Source organism: Chenopodium album, chromosome 8, assembly GCF_948465745.1.
Source record: "Chenopodium album chromosome 8, dcCheAlbu1.1, whole genome shotgun sequence".
In the NCBI taxonomy this organism is placed as follows: Eukaryota; Viridiplantae; Streptophyta; class Magnoliopsida; order Caryophyllales; family Amaranthaceae; genus Chenopodium; species Chenopodium album.
In genome coordinates this window covers 56,618,237-56,638,855 of record NC_137841.1, presented here as the reverse complement: position 1 = coordinate 56,638,855, position 20,619 = coordinate 56,618,237, and the positions used below count along the sequence as shown (strand labels likewise).

The following is a 20,619-nucleotide window of genomic DNA, read 5'->3' as shown; positions in this document are numbered from 1 at the left end:
AGTGATCGCTAATAATAGATTTATTTGTGCATTAAATTCAACCAACATAGATAAACAGGTTTAGGGTTAATCTTATTGATTGCATGTTAGTCAGAAAGCGCACATGAATACGATCAGAATAATGTAGAGGCCTATTATTAGGGCAGGTTCAATCTCTTTTAGGTTGGATTTGTATCTTCATCCCCGAAACCTATTTGGTTCAAGACCTTATTGGAGTTGACGATCTCTTGGATCGTTAAGGGGTGTCACCTTCACCTTGTGAACGGTTTACAAGTTCCTAAAACTTGTTGGCGACTCTTCTGCTCTATCTTCTTTCCCTTTGGACGCCACCATACTTTAGTGTATGATCACAGTGGGGTTCAAGATAGGGGATTAACGCTTGAAATATTCCCTACAATCATCAATGCATAAATTAATCAGATCATAAAGGGCTTTCGCTATGTATTACAATCACACAATTAATTTACCGGTATTAAATCTCATATCTCGAATCTCGACTTAACCATTTATAAATTAACCTGCCCATTGAAACTAGACCCAAACATTAATTCTCATATGTCGAATCTCGAATCAATATTGTCAAACTCATGCATAAAAGATCTGCGCAATTCTAGTCACAGAGCATTAAATAAATCTATAGGAAATTAATCTAGCATTGACAATTAACAACAATAAATTACCCCTTCATATTATTTATGGATCCCCACAAACCCTACAAATAAAACTACTCACGCATAATTAAATCTAAACTAATTGTAGGGAATAATTCAAGCCTTTAAAATCCCACTAGCTTGAACCCCACTGTGATCATACACTAAAGTACGGTGGAGTCCAAAAGGGAAGAAGATAGAGCAAAAGAGTCGCCAACAAGTTTTTAAGGAACTTGTAAACCATCACGAGGTGAAGGTTACACCCCTTAACGATCCAAGAGATCGTCAACTCCATAAGGTCATGAACCAAATAAGGGTTCGGGGATGATGGTACAAATCCAACCTAAAAGAGATTGAACCTGCCCTAATAATAGGCCTCTACTTTATTCTGCTCGTATTCATGTGTGCTTTCTGATTAACATGCAATCAATAGATTAACCCTAAACCTGTTTAATCTATGTTGGTTGAATTTAATGCACAAATAAACTATTTTTGGCGATCACTTGAATTATAATCATATTAACCCTAACAAGATTATTAATTATCTTATTGAGCGTGATTACAAGTACCAAATTCCCTTTAAACATGCAATAAAAGTGATCAAGCAATAAATAATAAGCATCAAGCAACATAATAATAAATAATCATTATAATAATCATAAAAGAAAATAATCATCATATTAATAATAATTGAAATAATTATCATAAATAAAATAATCATCAAAATAATAATATTCATAATCATTATAACAATTATAATCATAATCATATTCATGTTAATATTAAAGCATTATATAAATAGCAAGATCCTAGGCATGATACTAACAAGATTAATAACAAACCCTAGCATGTCACTAAACAATAAAAATCAAATCTTTAACCCTAACATGATACTAACATGAATTAATATTAGGAAGAACATAGGAAGCATCGTACTTTTAATCATACTTAATATTAAAGTTACCCTAGACATGATACTAGGAATATCATAATAATAATATAAACATGATTTCTACATCATAATATCAATAAATCAATTAAAGTACTTACTTGGATGACTCGTACCTCTTTCTAATTACAAAATACACACGTTAGTAACTTCAAGGAAAATAATAAAACAAACAATCAAATTAAATAATTGAAAGAGAGTTTTGGGACCAAACCCTCAGAAATTAAACCTTTCACGTCTAGGGCGAAGGCAACTTCGAATATGTTCGGTGTTTCTAGATCTTGTGAATGCGGAATTATTTATTTGAGAAAAGGCTAGTTTAGGAAAAGAGAGAGAGAGAGAGAATAATCAAGAAAATCTTGATGAGAGTTGGTTATTGAAAAAGGGGAGATATGACCTCTATTTATAGGAAAAAAGAGGGTCGAAGAATTAAGAAAAGAATCCAAATTTGAATCGAAATAAAACTCGTAGACAACAGTTTTTGCGGATTTTGTTTTTATCATATCTTTTGATCCAGGAATCGGAATAAGATGAATAAGATTTCGTTGGAAAGATATTGAAGTCTTATTTCTAACCCAATTGGAATCAGATTAAAATATGTTGTAGAATAAAAGATATGAACGAAATAGTAAGACGGTGTCAGTTTTGGATAGAGTTTGATATCTTATTCATATCTTTTCCGTTATAGCTCGGAATTATTATTATAATATATCATTGGAAAGATAATTTCAAGATCTATCCAACCATATAAAATTTGGATAAAAAATATGAGACACGAAAATAATATCTGACTGTCTTTGAACATGTTTAAATCCGAATAGAATTAGGACTTTAAAAAAGGAAAGTTTTATAAAAAAGGAAAGTTTATATTTAAATCAAATTCCTTAATCTTATCTTTTCAAAAAAGGATAATTAAGATATTTTAGAAACTTATAGAAGATTCTAATCAATCCTAATTAGTTTAGGAATAGGATTAAACCTTTGGACCCTCCTCATGATCATTGGGTCGTAGGTAAAATCCGGTTTGGGCCCAGTTTAGTATTTTGGCCATAACTTCCTCATTATTCATCGAAATTGGGCTTATAATATATCGTTGGAAAGGTCTTTTCAAGCCCCATCCAACTACACCATTATTGGACCCTTATCATGGACCAAACTAAAGTGGAATGGACGTTTTCATAAAATAGAGTGGGTTTTCGAAAACAGAAAGAAAGAATTTTAACAAAAACTAATCGCAACACTAGACTTTTCACACTTCCACCTCATTCGATTATGGTTCGACGTGAAAGGTATTCATCACTGGGTTTGGTTTTGGGGAGACACAAATGGGTGTCTACACTAATCAAAGTAATAAAACGAGACATGATCAAGGAATAAAATAAATAACTAAGATTAAGGGAAGAGAAATTGTTACGAAAGAAATCTAGAATTAAGAATAAAGTCAAGAACAAAGTATTAGAGAGAAAAACTAATCTAAAAGCTAAGTAGAGAGAGAAAATCTAAAAGAGAAGGTAATTAAAATTACGTACAAAAATTGTACTTAAACATCCCCAAAACAAATCCTAAACGAAAACTAATCAAGTCTCTAAAAAACACGCGCCCGATCGGGCGAAGGGCCGCCCGATCGGGCCCGCCTTTTTTCTTCTCTCTTCTAAACAGTTGTGCCTGATCGAGGTAGTAGCTCACCCGATCGGGCGCGCCTTTGGCCACGCACCAGCACAACTCTCGCGCGCCACGCCCGATCGAGCTAAGCTTGCTCGATCGGGCCCTTGCTTCACCTCAAGGCTTGGAACTTCGATTGGGCTTATTTCTTCGGTCCAATCCGGATATCCACTTAGGGTCTTGATCATTCGGTTCAAATACCTCGGTATCCCGATTACCGAGCCCTTAATCAACAGCTTGATGACTCTAACCGGCCTTGGGCTTCAAAGATGGTCGTGCTCCTCTAATTTCCGCAGTTAATCCGTGAATATCCGGGAAAATGCTCCAAAATTGCAATTTCCTACAAAACTCAACCAAAACTACGAAAACACAGAAAACACCAATTAGTAATAAAAATGGCTCTAAAGAGCTAAAAACACTACTAATTATGACTAAGTGACGGGGGTAAAACACTATATAGAATAAACACATCAATATTTATGGACTCTCCAATGCCTATTGTGTGATTTGAATTTGACTTTCATCTATATCAATTCCCTTTGTGTGATTCCCTATTATGTTATTGAATTTGACTTTCATTATATCAATGCCTATTGTGTGATTGAGGTTGACTTTCATCTATATCAATGGACTCTGTCGCCTAATGTGATTGAATTTGACTTTCATCTATATCAATGCCTATTGTATGAATGAAGTTGACTTTCCTCTATATCAATGCCTAATGTGTGTTCGAATTTGACTTTCATCTATATCAATGGACTCTCCAATGCCTATTGTGTGATTGAATTTGACTTTCATCTATATCAATGCCTATTGTGTGATTGAGGTTGACTTTCATCTATATCAATGGACTCCATTGCCTATTGTGATTGAAGTTGACTTTCCTCTATATCAATGCCTAATGTGTGATTGAATTTTTGACTTTAATCTATATCAATGGACTCTCCAATGCCTATTGTGTGATTTGAATTTGACTTTCATATATATCAATGCCTATTGTGTGATTTAATTTGTGTGATTGAATGTGACTTTCATCTATATCCATGGACTCTCCAATGCCTATTGTGTGATTTGAATTTGACTTTCAGATATATCAACGGACTCTCCAATGCCTATTGTGTGATTTTTAATTTGACTTACATCTATATCAATGCCTATTGTGTGATTGAATTTGACTTTCATATATACCAATGCCTATAATATGATTGAATTTGACTTTCATCTATATCAATGGACTCTCCAATGCCTATTGTGTGATTTGAATTTGACTTTCATCTATATCAATGCCTATTGTGTGATTGAATTTGACTTTCATTTATATCCATGGACTCTCCAATGCCTATTGTGTGATTTGAATTTGACTTTCATCTATATCAATGCCTATTGTGTGATTGAATTTGATTTTCATCTATATCCATGGACTCTCCAATGCCTATTGTGTGATTTGAATTTGACTTTCATCTATATCAATGCCTATTGTGTGATTAAATTTGATTTTCATCTATATTAATGCCTAATGTGTGAATGAATTTGACTTTCATCTATATCAATGGAATCCATTGCCTATATTTCAATGATTTTGATTTCTCTACTTGAATTGAATCCATTGCGTATGTGTGAATGAATTTGATTGTCATCTACATCAATTGAATCCATGACTTTTGAGTTTCCCCTACTTCAATCGATTATGTTGCGTATATGTGTTGAATTAGGTATTATATGCTTGATGACTTTTCACAAAACATCGAATCAGCTATATGTGTGAGAAAATCTGATTTTTCTATCTAATTCAAATGTGTGGTTGAATTTGAATTTTCAATCTTCCTTTATACGTGTGAGTGAATTTGACTTTTACATCTACAACAAGTAATCGAATTATGGAGGTCTGTTTTTGAATTTGACTTATCCGTCAAATTCTACTTATTGACTTTTACATCTACAACAAGTAATCGAATTATGTCAAAATTTGTAATTGAAAAGATCGATTACGAAACATTAACAAATAGTTTAACCAAATTAATGTCAAATTTAAAACTATTAAATCACGATAACCCACCAATCACACATAACAAGCATAATTTTCAGAGTATAACCCATTCATTTAAGACTAGAACAAACCATTTATGCTTGTTTTTTGGTTACTCGATCCATTAAGTACTGTAATATGATTTCATTAAGTCATGAAGTTTCAATTCGGAATACATTTTCAATTTAGGAGGGAAAAATCCCGCCCAAATACCCGTCACTGTCACTGGTCATATCAAACATACTGCTAACTACAATATTTGACTCCCTACCAAATTCATACGATTTTATACCAACAAATGGTGATTGAGGTTCTCAGTAGTTATCACTAGTCTAGTGAATTCGGTAGTGATTTGTAGTAGTGAATTTTGTCTACATTAATTTCATTTCAATGGTTATATTTACCAAATGACATACACAAAAAATTACAAATCTTGAAGTCATAGCTGTGTCAAAAATATTTTTGAAATGCCTTTAGTATGTGTTCTCTTTTTAAACCATGGTTACTTGATTACCATGATAACCTTATTTGTTTTTTTTCTCACTTAAATTGTAAATTGGGGTTACGTGTTCAATAAGTGTCATCAATTTATTCAATTCATTAAACCCGTCAATTCATTAAACCCCTTACATTCATATAGTTGCCCTAAGACGAGCAATCATAACATTGCTTTAAAGTGTTACATTCCATTTTGTTTTGTTTTTTTGTTTTTTTTTTTTAATTTTTTATTTTTTTTTAAGGAAAGCTAAATCAGAAAATTAAAAATTCGTTAACATTTGGTTTCTTTTATTGTATGAAAATTTGAAAATAATAGATGGTTTCAATTAGGAGGGAAAATTCCCGCCCACTCCTTCGCCAGTACACATCACTGTCACGGTCTAATCAGTAGTAGGAATTCCTCGTTTCTCCCGTCCTATTCCCCATCTGTAATTTTACAAAATTAAGTCCCAACGTTGTTGTCTAACATACCAACTAAAGGTTTTACATCAATTATGGTGTATGTTGTCATTGTTTTGGTATATATATTACACCAAACGTTAAGCACTTAAACTGTCCTGTCCTCAAACACACTCTTCTACGGTAAGTATATAGTCAGGTAGATTAACCTTCCCCCACCATAGTGTAAAATAATCTCAGCCACTGTAAAAAGTAAAAATGGCTAGGAAGCCAATGTCCATTACCCACCATCTTTTCGCTTGACAAATTAATAGCAACAAATTTGTGTCGCTGAAATTACATCCGAAAAACTGCTACTACTTCCAAACAATCAAGCCAAATAATCCGGAGCTCGACTACACAAAGTGTAAGCACTACGTTAGCGAAGAAGCAGCGATGTTGGATGACACCATTCCAGATGAAATTGTGCATAATGAAATATTGGCGTCGCGAGAGGTTAAGGATTCATTAAGGTGGTTTAGTACGACGGCCAGGTTCATGAACGCAGGTAATGATAAGGTCAAACCTTCCCATGTACCACACATGGAGGACCTAGGCGACTATACGGAAAAACTTGTCAATTTTTTAGATGGTGCTCTGCAAATAGTGTGGAGGACACTGTGGTTCCTAGATTCTTACTTCCCTTGATTGATCCAGAGCCCATAGTTCGGCCGGAATTGACTACTTGCTACAGGTTACCTTAGGCGTCCGCCTACCTATTCATAGGATCATTTACAGAGACGCTGCACGTAATGGTTGTGGACACCGAGGTTTATGATCTGTACATCAAAGTGGAATCACCTGAACTGAGCAAGACAAAGAGAAGGTATTTTGCCTTGGAGGTCAATCTTACTCCACTTGTTGCAGATAGCAGAGACCCTTTTGAAATTGAAGACCACATTGTGTTCTAGAATGCAAGAGGCTTAACTAGACGGTCTTTCATGGACAATTTCTGGAAAATCGATGACTACTTCAACACAGTAGTCATTATAATAATGGAAAGCCGCTTTCTAAATTCACTTACCAAATGATTGTGGGAACAATTACCTCCTTCCTACGCAGTAAAAGCGTACGGAGATGTGGACCTGGAGGTGTTGTTATGGTATGGAATGCAATTGTGTTTAAGCCATAATACATGCACCAAGGTATAGGAGTGAGATTTGGTCTGTTTCTGGAAGTGGAGTTTAAGGTAATATTTTGTTTTGTTAATCAACAACTTTTTGTAATCCATTCCAATAGAAGTAACTATCTTTCTTGTGTATTTTTAATCATTCGTAAACTCAGATTCAACCTTTAAGATGAGTTCATAGTAAAAATTCATTATATGTTACCTGTTAGTCGTATGCGTTAATAAGTTGGTATGGGAACATCAACATGGAATACCGTGATATGATTAGCTTATTTACAATTGTTTTTGGTATTGTTATTGTACTTGTTTATTCTTGTTTATCATATGTTGGTATCGTGATATGATTAGCTTATTTACGATCGTTTTTGGTATTGTTACCGTACTCGTTTATTCTGGTGTATCACACTGATAAGTTGGTATCTAGTCCTATAATGTCTGCTGAAGTTTGATTTTCATAGTTCGTTAAACTATTTTCATTTTTTAATATTTTCTGGTCTTCCTTAAATACAGACACACAAGAATGATGGCACTGAGAGCTACGAGCCAGAGCAAGATGATGCAACGGAGATTATGTGAGAATTAGAAGAAGAAGAAGAACAGAGTGGGTACGACCCAATGGAATCATTGTTTGAGAACACAAGATTGTTTGACGAGGAAACTGATCCGTTTGAACATGATCTTTGAAGCTTTGAATGTACTTTGTATTTTAATATGTGTATCCGCTATCCGCTACCAGTTCTAAACTGTTACTACTAATTTATATATAACTTAGGTTTCTTTTGTGTATCATGGCATAACCATATAACTATTGATGTTGAACCATTGACTTATTAAATAAACATACATTTTACATTGTAAAACTGCAGTGTTTTTCCTCTGCTAAAACATTGTACAACTACATTTTTGTTCATCTACTAAAATTATTAGAAAGTATTGAAGTGTGGCTGTGTTCAACATTTGAATTCCTCCTACGGATGAATAATTTATTGGAGGGGGGCCTTGAACATTGTTAAGGGAGCCTTGAACATTGTTATGGGGTCCTTGAATATCACGGGGTAAAAAAATGTGTTGGTTACAGTTACCACGAGCCGTTGGATTAGGTTGGCTTGGACCAATAAACATATCTACTAGGCCAGTTACTCCACCACAGTCCCACTGCTGCTTGCTTACCACCTGGTGGAAGTTGTGTTGTTGATGGACAAATAGCTGTTGTTCAAATAGCTGCTGCTGTTGGCTCTGTTGTTGATGGACAAATAGGTGCTGCTGTTGGGTTTGTTGGTTGCTCTGTTGTTGGCTCTATTGTTGACCAAAAAAGTGATGCTGGTTCTGCTGCCCAAACTGTTGTTGTTGATTCTGCTACCACAACAGCTGTTGTTGTTGGGCGTAGAACATCGAATTCTAAGACAAACCATTCTCCTGTGGTTGACCTATTAATCCAAATGCCTGTCCTGCTGCTGCTGCTGGGGCTTTACGATTTTGTTTCACAAGGAACAAATTAATATCAAGGCAATTAAGAAAAATAATACAACAAAAATCAATGAGGACTAAATTCACGCCAAACAACCAGTACAAAATGCAAACAACACATTCGACATTAGCAAAATAAAAATAGGGGTTTAATTTTGGTTGAATGTATGCGCTACTGTCAGATTCATCACTTCTTGAGCTGCTTGAACTGTGTTCCTTTTTCCCTTCTTCTTCCTCTTCTTTTTCTTGCCAGACTTCTTCTTCTTATCGCTGCTGCTGTCGGATTCATCATCACTGCTTGAGCTTGAAATGTCCCTCCTTTTCCCTTTCCCCCTTCCTTTACTTGGGTTCTTCTTCTTCTTTTTGCTGGCTGACTTCTTCTTGGCCTTGTTTTTACTAGGTGCCTTCTTCCTCGCTCGACTCGTTGGGTCTTGAACTGAGGGAGTAACGGTGGTGGCAGTTGGATCAGTTGAGTTTTGAAGAGGTGTAGATGTTGGGGTGTGAACTGGGGTAGATTGGGTCACGGAGGTGTCAACTGGAGTGCGTGTGTCATTTTCTGCCCCCTGTCTTGTTAACAGAGTAAGGGGTAAGTGGCACCCCATTTTGGTGTTCAGTCGGCTCAGTGTTGTTGCCTCCCACCACAGACTCCACTCCTACCCTACCTTCCTTCTCATCAAGTTGCATTGCCATGACCCAAATTTGTTCCATCAACACACCACTTATACTGGCTCTAAGTAGAATCGATTCCAAGGAAACCATTGCCTTATCACACCGCTGTATCTCTTTTGTTTTAGAGGGATCATGGTACGCAACCTTTACCATTGTATGTTTCCGAGTAATATCTTTACGCCACCTATCTAGAACAAGTTCTTTCGGCACCTCTTTCACAGAATGCAGATCCAACACCTTCACAATGTGGCTACAAGGAATCCCGTGACATTCAAAGTGTTTGCAATCACACACTGGAAATGACGTTTCCAAACAGATTTTTACCACCACAATCCGTTTCCTATATCGAACAGGAACCTCTTTCTTTTTGAAGTTTGACCAAAGCCATACTCGGTCCTCAATCACATGTTTAACAAAATCATCTGAGATGTTCCTCCGGGACAGAGTGGTCAAATACATCAGCCTCTGACATTGAATCTGCACTTCCTTAAACTTTGTGTTCGTGTACAATTTTTGGAACGCACGCTCCACAACTAACTCAGTTATTAAAGGGCGAACAAACCGTCTGCTGTTCGCATCAGCCGCCTACTCATTCGTCGCCCTGCTCTCCATAGCCTTGAAATATCTGGGGGCAAACTGGTACAGTCGCGTGCTCCTCTTCACATACCTATAAAAAAAGCTGTTAATGCTTTCCACTCTCTGGGTTGTTTGCATACCCGCCCAAAAAACATGTTTTTGATATGTCGGGATTCACATCTCCCGCTCGTTATACAAACCTAATAAAAACAAACATTATAATGTAAACAAATATAAAATCACATAAGCTGAAATTCTAAACATTAGCATCACATACAAAACTAACCTTCAAGCAAAGTGTAACAGTCTCCTTTTTTGGCCAGATTGTAATTCTCCATGACAACCATCCAAGACGCCTCAAACTCCACAGGAGTCAAACTGTTGTAGAATACATTCTTGAGGTCATGTGCCAGTTCTTCATATTCGGACAAAGCTCCAAGATTAGCTCTAAATTTTTGCATGATATGCCACATGCACCACCGATGATACGTACTCGGCATCGGAAACACCTTAGCGATTTCCTTTCTCATTGCCACATCTTGGTCAGTCATTATGGCATACGGGGGTTTCCCCCCCATACAAGCCAACCAAGTCTTGAACAACCACACAAATGTCTCTACATCCTCGTGAGATACCAACGCACAACCTAATAGCACGCTTTGACCATGATGGTTTACGCCTACAAAATTAGAGAAGGGCATGTGATACTTATTGGTCATGTACGCTGAGTCCAAACAAACCACATCCCCAAAATCTTGATACGCAACTCTGCTACGCGCATCCACCCACATCACATCCTTCAACCTCCCTATCTCGTCAACCCGATAGGTATGGTAGAAATTCTAGTTATCTACAGTCATTTTATGGAAATACTCAAGCATTGCCATCGCATCTCCGTCTTTTAACTTGAGCCGTGTCTTCCTATTCACAATATTATACATGTCTTTTTTTGAAAACCCAACATTTTCATATCCATTCCACTGGTGTGCCATGTTGCTGTAAATAGCAGGAATAGAGGATCCGACCCCATAATCGTTATCAATTCTCTTCTCCGCTGCCTTGTTTATTTAGTCTTTTTTGTACATTGCAATGTGGTTTGAGTCCTTCGGTTCCACAGTGTGGTTATGACTATTATTTACATTTACCACCCTCCATTCACCAGACTCTGTCATTGACGCATACAAAACAACAGAACACTCACACTTCTTATACTTTCTTTTCACCAAAGGGTCATGACTCACAACCACCCTCTTGCCATTTACTACACAAAATCCTTCCTGTTTCCCGTACTCCCTGTAGTAACTATACAGTTCTTCCAAGTGGAAAACACCATTCCAATTGCAGGTGCATCCACTTTAGCAGGACAGCCACCATCATCCTCATCCCCAATATTTTCCCCTAACTGAGTGCCACCAGTAATGATACATTCATCCTCCTCTTCCTCTTCACCACCTTCAATGAAACCAGTGATCATACATTCATCCTCATCACTATATTCAACCAACACCTCATCACCCTCAACATCATTGTCATCCAACTCGTCATCATAAAAAAAAACAATCAACGTCATTTTCCAAATTTACTTTATCGACCAAATCAATGTTCTGCAGACATTACATTTACAAGTAACTAATTCAAAATTTTTCCCAACAAACAATTAGCTTGTAAAACACAATACCAACATAACATATTAATATACTATATCATTTGTAATAGAATGAAATTACCAACAAACTACAAAAGTTTACCAAAAACAAATACATACTAGAGCAATGTCAATCGGTAATCAACTTTCAGACTTTCAATCAAAGATAATCGAAACTTTCAACCAGCATTTATCAAATTAAAGCAATTAACAATCTTCATTCAATTCTTAAGACAAAAATCAACACATTCATTGAAACAGGCATGGAGCCAATCAAGGCACACACATTCACCACCAACAAAAACAATGCAACACAAATTCACTCACACAAACAACATTTTACAATTACCCAACATTCATAGCTAATCGAGGAAAGACAATTTTGCAGCATTAAGCAACTACAACTTCCAACATATGAATTCTAATTTAAGGAAAGAAAACGACTTACAAGATCTAGTCGACGCTTGACACGATCATTCTCCTCCTCCATTGCCGTCGATTTACCACCTACCGAGTTTCATTTAATCCTTCGTTCTCCGCCTCCATTGCCGCGAAATTTGCCTAACACCTGGAATTTTCCCACCTACTCGAAGCTTACTCTTTATTTTGCTTCCTTAGTGTATTAAAGACTGATTAAAAGTCCGTTTCCCGTTCTCATCACGTGACTCCTTTTCCTTTTCCATCATTTTGCTTTATTTTTTATTAACAGGCAAAATTACACTGATACCCCCGGCTAGAGACATACTTGTATCTAGCTGCTAGATGTTGAGAAGCGGTGTGTTTTTTCCTCTCTCTCCTCAGTCTCCACCTCAGATTTCAATCTCTCTCCTCAGTCTTAACCTCATATTTATCTCCTCAAGGTGAGTTATTTGATTTTCTCTTAATTATAAATTTTTGTTCAGTTTCAATAATTTTCGCTTTTGATTTTCTACTCGATTTTTCTTTTGTTAAATTAGTTGTTTCTTTCAATTTTCATTTTCGATTTTCATGTTTGAATATTGATTTCCCTGAATTGTAGCTATGTGACTTTCTTATCTTTTTTCTTCATTGAAGCAGCTTCTGAGCCTTTTTTGTTCCTCCATTAAAGCAAATTTTGAGCTTTCCCCTTTACTAAAGCAACTTACAAGGTAATGTGTTTTTCAATCATCAATTTTCCATTTTAAAATCGGATTTACTCTTTGTGAATTATTATCAGATTTACTTTGATCTAATTTTGAGAAAAAAATGGAAACCAATTTTATTAATTTTTGTGGGTTGAATATTTTAGGGTTTTTGAAGCTTTTTTTTTCATGAAAGTTGGATGATTATTTATATATAGCTTTGGTTCATAATCTGATGATCATTAGCATAATTTTGTGAAGTTCAAGGTAAAGTGAAATGAATTGAATTGTCTGTAAGTAATCATGTTATTCTTCTTAATTGTTTTGGAGGAGAGGTATAACTCAAGAATGCATTTGCAATTTGATGTTCAGTTCACTCTGTGAGATGACATGACATCACGAGTTTTAATGAATTTGGAATCGTACATATGTTTTTGAAAATTTGCCTTATGGGGTTTGATAATTTGTTTTATTTTAGGACCCCTTTTTGTGGTGGAACAAGTGAATATAGGTTCCGGTCCACCCGGTTCTAATATTAGGTTGTTTTTGAGCTGCAAGTGATGAACCTAGGTTTATAAATACTGTTACCTTTGACAACAAAGATGAAAACTCCCCGACAATTGTTATGGTTCATGGATATGGTGCTTCACAAGGCTTCTTCTTCCGAAATTTTGATACCTTGGCCCGTCGATTTAGGGTCATGGCTATTGATCAGCTTGGGTAAGTATTTAATTATTTGTTTGTATGTTTGTTATTGGTTAGATCAATCTTGTGTTAGCTTAAATCTAAGGTAGTTGTAAAAGCATCACTGTTGCCTTTTGGGCTTCTGAACTTTCTGGTTTACATACAATTTTTTCGAGGGATATGAGTGATATCAAATCAGTAGTCTTTCTTTTCCATTCATATTCTTGACAGGGAGAAAGATTTTATTTGTTATGTCAAACGAAGCATGGTCAATTGGTCCATTATTCTGTATTTATGTGTGCTGAATTTTCTTTTATGAGTGCAGAGATATTTTTGTTAAAGTTTGTTACTTTTGTTGATCTCAAACATACATAGGTCACAATGTTAATGAAAGTGACGAGTTGGTGAGTAGGTGGCAAACCTACCTGAGAAATTAACTGGAAGGTTAAAAAATTGGACAGAATAATAGAAGTGGCGATTTCATTTGCCCTTTCTGCACCCTATAACTTTCCATGAGATGAATGTGAATCCAGATTAATTTTCATTCTGTATATTATTTTGCTTCATTGTTTGATTGCTTGCCTTGCAGTTGGGGTGGATCAAGCAAGCCTGACTTTACTTGCAAAAGAACTGAAGGTTAGTCTTGTTTCTTGCTTGTCGATATGTGAAAGGTTAATTGTTTAGATTGTTAAACGCTTAGTCCTTATGTTTTGATTTTTGAGTGTTGCTTGGATCTGATTTTTTATTTTGTTATCTGTAACTATTAAAAGTGACAAGTTTGAGAGTTGAAAACTCCTTAGTAATATTGTGATGACAATTTTGCCCCTCAAAATGTTCAAGTACTATTTTACCCTTATTCTGCTTGCTGGTGATCACTTTCTCCAGGGTTATTCAATCTTTACCTAGGGTTATCATCTAAATTCGATCCCCAATTTCTCTTTCCTTCTCTCTCATCGAACAACAATGGCGTTGCGTAGATTTAACAACGAGCTTCGAGGTGTTACAGTGAAGGAAGTTCCCGACAAGGTGAAGCCTATGCTATCTTTCTCCTACCTTAACGAATCCGTTATCTTAAGCATGCCTAGAAACATGGTCATTGATCTCCCTCCTTTTTCAGGTAATTTTGGTTTGTAATGTTTCGAATTGATTCTAAATTTTGTTGATTTTATTTTTATTAGATTTGGAGCTGGTTATGTTGATTGGATCGGGAATTTGATCTTGAAATTATTGGGTTTTATGTTTTAGGGTTTGATGATTTGGGAGTTGTTGGTGAAATGTGGATTTTGGTTTTCGCATTTTCTTTTGATTGATTGGTTTATACTCAGCTATTTGGGTTATAATGTTGAATTATTTATAGTCAATTTGGGGTTTTCGCTTATTTAGGGTTTTAAGATCTTCCATTGGGTTTTTTTTTTGTTCTGTTTTTTTTTTTTATAATTTTTGGGTTCTTCAGGTCTTTGCTTGAAATTATACTATTGTTTCATGCTTCAATTATTTGTCTAAATTTGCTGCATTTTAATCAATTTTTGCCTCAATTATTGTAAATTAGAATTTGTTAAAAGTGTTAAATTTGAATGTATTGAAGGGTATAATACGTACATTATTGTCACAGATTGATGTGTTTATATGTGAATGTGACAGTATGAGTGGAAATTAGCAATGTAGAATGGGTGGTTGGTTGTCATGACAAAGTGGATAGGGATAATTTTTGGAACACGAGTGATTCTTGATAAGACTATTGTCACTATTTAAGGCATTCTTCCTCGTGAAGTAAGTTCTAATCTCTTCTGCTATATACATATGCTTAGCTCAGTTGTTTATATTTGCTGGTAATTATGGATCGAAGTGAGTTAATGAGGAAATATTGAAGTTGTTATGGAGTGTATGTAAACTTTTTCCTTCAAAGAAAAAATGTTAGTGTCATTATATTGAAGATTTGAAGGCTGCATTTGATTAAATTCCTCGATCCATGCTTGAGATGCATCTACTTTCCAGTCGAGTAAGGAAGGGGAATAGAATGTGTGCCTGTATTAGTATTTGTGTTATGTATGCCTTTTCTCAGCATCGGTTTACATCTTGTACAACAGTTTAGTACGTGACAATTTTCTATATATATTACTCCATATGATACATTTGGCTATGATAGCTTATGAGACTATAATCATGTTTCCCTTATTATTTTTGGAAATCTCACTTATTGTATATGTAGGTGAGTCCTCTTATATACAATATAATTTATAAAGATTCTAGAGATATTAGCTATTCTGCTCTAGGATGGCTATCTGATGAGTGTCATTTATTGCACTCATTTGATTCTCTTTAGGGTGGAATTCATGCTATTCTATAGCTCTTTTCCTTATCTTTTCCTTAATTTTACTCTTTATTTTTTTAGTTTGCATTTTCTTAGTTGAATTTCTATCTTTATGCATTTCTTGGTTTATTTTGTTATTTTCTCTTTTATTTGCCCGTTTTCTTTCATTTTCAGGTTAAGGTCGTTATCCAATGATTCCCGAGGCCCCTTCCCAAGTTTGGCATTGATTAGGATGCCCAATGTTCTCCATTTGAGGCTCAAGCATGTAGAAGTGCAAGTTCCTAAAGACCTTAAGCCGTGCATTCAAGCCGTGGGGGCATGATTTCTCGTGTTGAACCCACAAACATGGAGTTTGGAAAATGCAAGGTCCCGTGTTTATCAAGCATTGAGTGGAACGCACAAGGAGCATCGATATGATGGTGAAGAGGGTTGCCTTGTTCCCAGGCGCGGGCGCGAGAGACTTTGGCGCGGCCGCGCGGCCTGGTGCGTGCTGTGGGCGCGCCTGTCTGGGTCTCTGTTCTATACCTAAATTTGCGCGACCGCGTTCTTCCTTATAGTTACGGGTTTATTTGGGGACGATCTAACTATTTTCTCTTTGTTACTTTTACTATATATAGATTTTCATTCTATTTTTAGAAAGAGAATTAGAGAGTTCATTAGGAGAATTAGATGAGGAATTTTAGATCATTTTTGTAGAGAGCGAAACTCTAGATTGTAGAGTGAGACGTTCTTGATTGGTGATTGAAGATTGATGATTCTAGCATTTTTTCCATTGAATTGAAGCAAGTTTGTAAGGATTTCTTTTACTTTAATGCAATCTTTAGCTTATCATTTCAATTGTTTAGTTGATTGTTCAAGTTTGAATTGAATTTGTGATTGAATTAGTTTTATTGATATGATGATGATGATGAAATTGTAATTTAGCTTAGTTTTGATCTTAATTTCTATGGATTTTGAGTAGTTCTTTTGCTAGGGGAATGGTGAAGCATATATAAGTAATGGATTGATGCTAATTGGGGGAAATTGATGGAGTTGATGGTGTGATTAAATTGGTCGATTGATTAAGTTCATGTGTGTGATTAATTGAAGAGTAGCTAACTTTGATTGTTACACTAGAATGCATTGTAAGCTCACATTGATACGGAAAATTGATTTGTGGCTTGCTTTTGTCGATTGAGTAGGTTTGCAAGGTTCCTTGTTAGAGTCTCTCGTAGTTGACGCTAGCTTGACCTCTAGGAGATTAGCCCACCATACTCTCTTGTTGCTTAATTGATTTTCTCTCGCAACACTCAACTTAGTTATCTCAAATCTTAATTTGCTATATCCATTGCAAGTATATGTGGATCCTAACCCTAGTGCTTGTTACTATTTGATTTCTTCTTGATTGTTTTATTGTTAAGTATATACACAACTTAATTCATTACTTCGAGATAGCTTAGCTTTAGCATTAGCATTCATCTCCCATTCCTAGTGGTTCGACCCTCGACTTACTCCTATGCTAGGTATAAACGTGTGTTGAGAGATTACAAATTTTGTTTGACCGAGGGTAGATTAGTTTTCAAAGACCTAGTCTCCACCCTTGATCAAAATGGCGCCGTTGTCAGGGAATGACGTAGTTGTTTGCTATTGTTGTTGAGTCTATTTCACTTAATTTAAAAAAAAATCAAAAAGATTTTTCTCTTTAGGTTACATTTGTAGCCGTGCTATTGATATTTGTTTTGAGTTTTTTGTATGCATGGATAAGAGGAAGGACTTTAGTGCCATTTGATCCGGAAATCGAGAAAAAAATAACAAGGATTAGGGTTGCTAATCTTTCTTTGAGTCCAAGCTCTCCAAGAGAGAAATTCATCAAGAAAAAGAAGAGGAGGATCGAGTAAGCATGAGAGCTAATCCAAGAGTTGCTTTGAAGGAGTTGGGAACTCCCGGCGCTTATAGATTTGAGAGTGGCATAACTCCACCAAAAACTCCCGCCAATGACTTTGAGATAAGGCTGGCAATGATAACAATGATTTAACGAAGGCAATTTAGTGGTGCCAAGCATGAAAGCCCACTAAACCAGCTCAAAGAGTTCGAGAAGTATTGTAATACCATCAAGGTCAATGGGGTTTCTCAAGAATTCATAAGGCTCAAACTATTTCCGTTTTCTCTAATCGGAAGGGCTTTGGAATGGTTGGACAAGGAAGTGAAACCTAATTTCTTGAGAACTTAGGATGAGGTTACTAAGGAGTTTCTTTCCTGCTTCTATCCTCAAAAGAAGACCGCCAAGGCAAGAACTCTAATTCAAAGTTTCAAGAAAAATCCTAGTGAGAGTTTGTATGAGGCTTGGGAAAGATACAAGGAGTATCAACGTGAATGTCCTCATCATGGAATTCCAACTTATCAAATCATACAAATTTCTATGGAGGATTCAGCCCCCAAGGGAAGTCGTATCTTGATGCTGGAGCCGGAGGCCCGATTAGGAACAAGACCGAAGAATAGGTTGTAGATATAATTGAGGATATAGTTCGTCACTACATGGATTTGCAAGAGGGAGAGAGAGAGTCCATAAGCAAAATTGGCTCAACGATTTATTTGGTTGATCATCTTAATGCAATCAATAACTTGTCTTCCCAAATCTCAATCTTGGGAACGGATATGACATTGATTAAAGCCAAGCTAGAGAATGCCTCTTCGATTGCACCAAGTCTTCCCTCCCACATAAAAGGGAGAGGTACACCTTCTAACTCTATTCCTCCTTCTAATTCAAGTAATATGCCAAGTGGTTGTGTCTTTTGTGATGTTTGTGGGTCTTACGACCATGATTCTTCTAATTGTCCAAATGCTTTTGAAAATTGTGATGATGTTGAAAACAATGATTGTGAGCAAGTGAATTTTGTTTCCAATAATAACAATGGACAAAGAATTGATGGTCCAAGGAATTTTGGGAATAGGAATTCTCACTAACAAGGTAGTTTTGATAACTACAACAATGGTTGTTACAGGAACCAAGGAAATTAAGGTTTTCGAGGGTATGGAAATCAAGGCCAATCTCATGGCTTTGGTGGCCAACACCAAAATTTTGGTAACAATCAAGGCCGAGGTAATTGGAACAATCAAAATAGGGGAAATTTTCAAAAAAAACAACCAAAGGGGACCCCCACCCGGATTTGCTCCAAGACCTCAAGGCAATGGTGATAATTCTTATGCTCAAACCCCATCTTCCAAGACTACCTTAGAGGAGACCATTGAGAACCAAACCAAGATTTTGAACACATACATGTCGGTGAGTGATAAGAAGTTCAATGAGATAGTGACACACAACAAGATGCTTGAAACCCAAATCACTCAACTAGCCAACACTTTGAAAGATTATGCTAGCCCTTCTTCACTACCCTCTCAAGGAGTTGATCTTAATAAGCCCATTTATTTTATCACCACAAGGAGTGAAAAAGTGCTTGAAGAGAGAGTTTTTAGGAATAGTGAGGAGGATGAGAAGAAGAGTGATTGTGATTCAAGTGAGGAAAAAGAGGAAGGTGTGTCAAAGAGTGTGAGAAAAGAGGAGGTCCATGAGAAAAATAAGAGTGTTGAGAGAGTGCAAGACTAAGTGAAAAAACGCGACCTTCCATATCCCTAAAAGTTTATGAAGAACAAGTAAGATGAACAATTTGGGAGATTTCTTGACATGTTGAAGGAGGTCCATCTTTCTATTCCTCCACCGAAGCTATGACCCAAATGCCTAGATATTCCATATTCCTTAAGGATATTTTGAGTGGCAAGAGAGAGTGCAATGAGATAGATTCAGTAGAGCTTGGTGAGTGTTGTAGTCCATTGATTCAAAATGACTTACCAAAGAAGATGAAAGATCCGGGCAATTTCTCTATTCCGTGCAAAATCAAGAGTAAGTTGTTTGAAAATGCATTGTGTGACTTATGTGCTAGTGTTAACATTATGCCTTACTCGGTGTTCAAGAAGCTTAAGCATGGACAACTTCTTCCTACAAATATGACCTTGCAGTTGGCTGATAGATCTACTAAGTTCCCAAAAGGAAGAGTTGAAGATGTTCCCCTTAGGATAGGTTGTTTCACAATTCCCGTAAATTTTATTGTGCTAGAAATTGAAGAGGACGACCACATTCCTATTATTCTAGGGAGACCATTCTTAGCTACCTCGGGTGCTCTAATAGATGTTAAAGGAGGTCATATCACTTTGAGAGTTGGTAATGAAAAAGAAAGTTTAAAGCTAAAACCAATGCATGAATCCTTGTCTTTTGTGAAAGGAGTCATGAATGATAATTCCCTTCGTTCATTGGATAATGTGTGTGTGATTAATTATTCAACTAACGGTGTTTATGAGATGTTTGATGATGTGCTTGTGAAGTTTGATGGCATGAAAGTTAGTGAAGAAGAAAATCTTTCAAAGGCTAAGGACGAAGAGGTAATTGACATTCCACATTGGTTTGAGCTTTGTCCTCAAGAGGAGGAGGATGGTTCCAAGGAAGTGGGTGGTGTTAACCCGTCTACAAGAAGGAACAAGGATAAGAAGAAGGCAAGGGCTTGTAGGAAGAAGCGAATGAGATTGAAGTTGAAGAATGAGAAGGTTGTTTTTGAAGTTCAAGAAAATGAGGTTTCATCAAGCAACAATGAGAAGTTACTACAAATTGAAGAGAAGTTTTTACTTTCCGCCACTTTGAGTAAGGTGGTGTCCTTTGACCCTCCATGATTTGGAGGAAGGGTCGAGCTTAGGACCATAAGCAAGCGCTTCCCGAGAGGCAACCCAAAGATTTCTAACCTTTCCTTTTGATTTCTATTTTCTTAATTTTCTTTCTTTTATTTTCTT

The 20,619-nt window shown here is 36.2% G+C and overlaps 1 non-coding gene across 1 annotated transcript; it reads right to left on the bottom strand.

The window, feature by feature from the left end:
- Nucleotides 1–18,068: 18,068 nt before the first annotated feature.
- Nucleotides 18,069–18,174, bottom strand: LOC145557044 (small nucleolar RNA R71). Its single transcript, XR_014092124.1, has one exon. It is a non-coding gene; the product is annotated as a small nucleolar RNA R71 (small nucleolar RNA).
- Nucleotides 18,175–20,619: the final 2,445 nt, after the last annotated feature.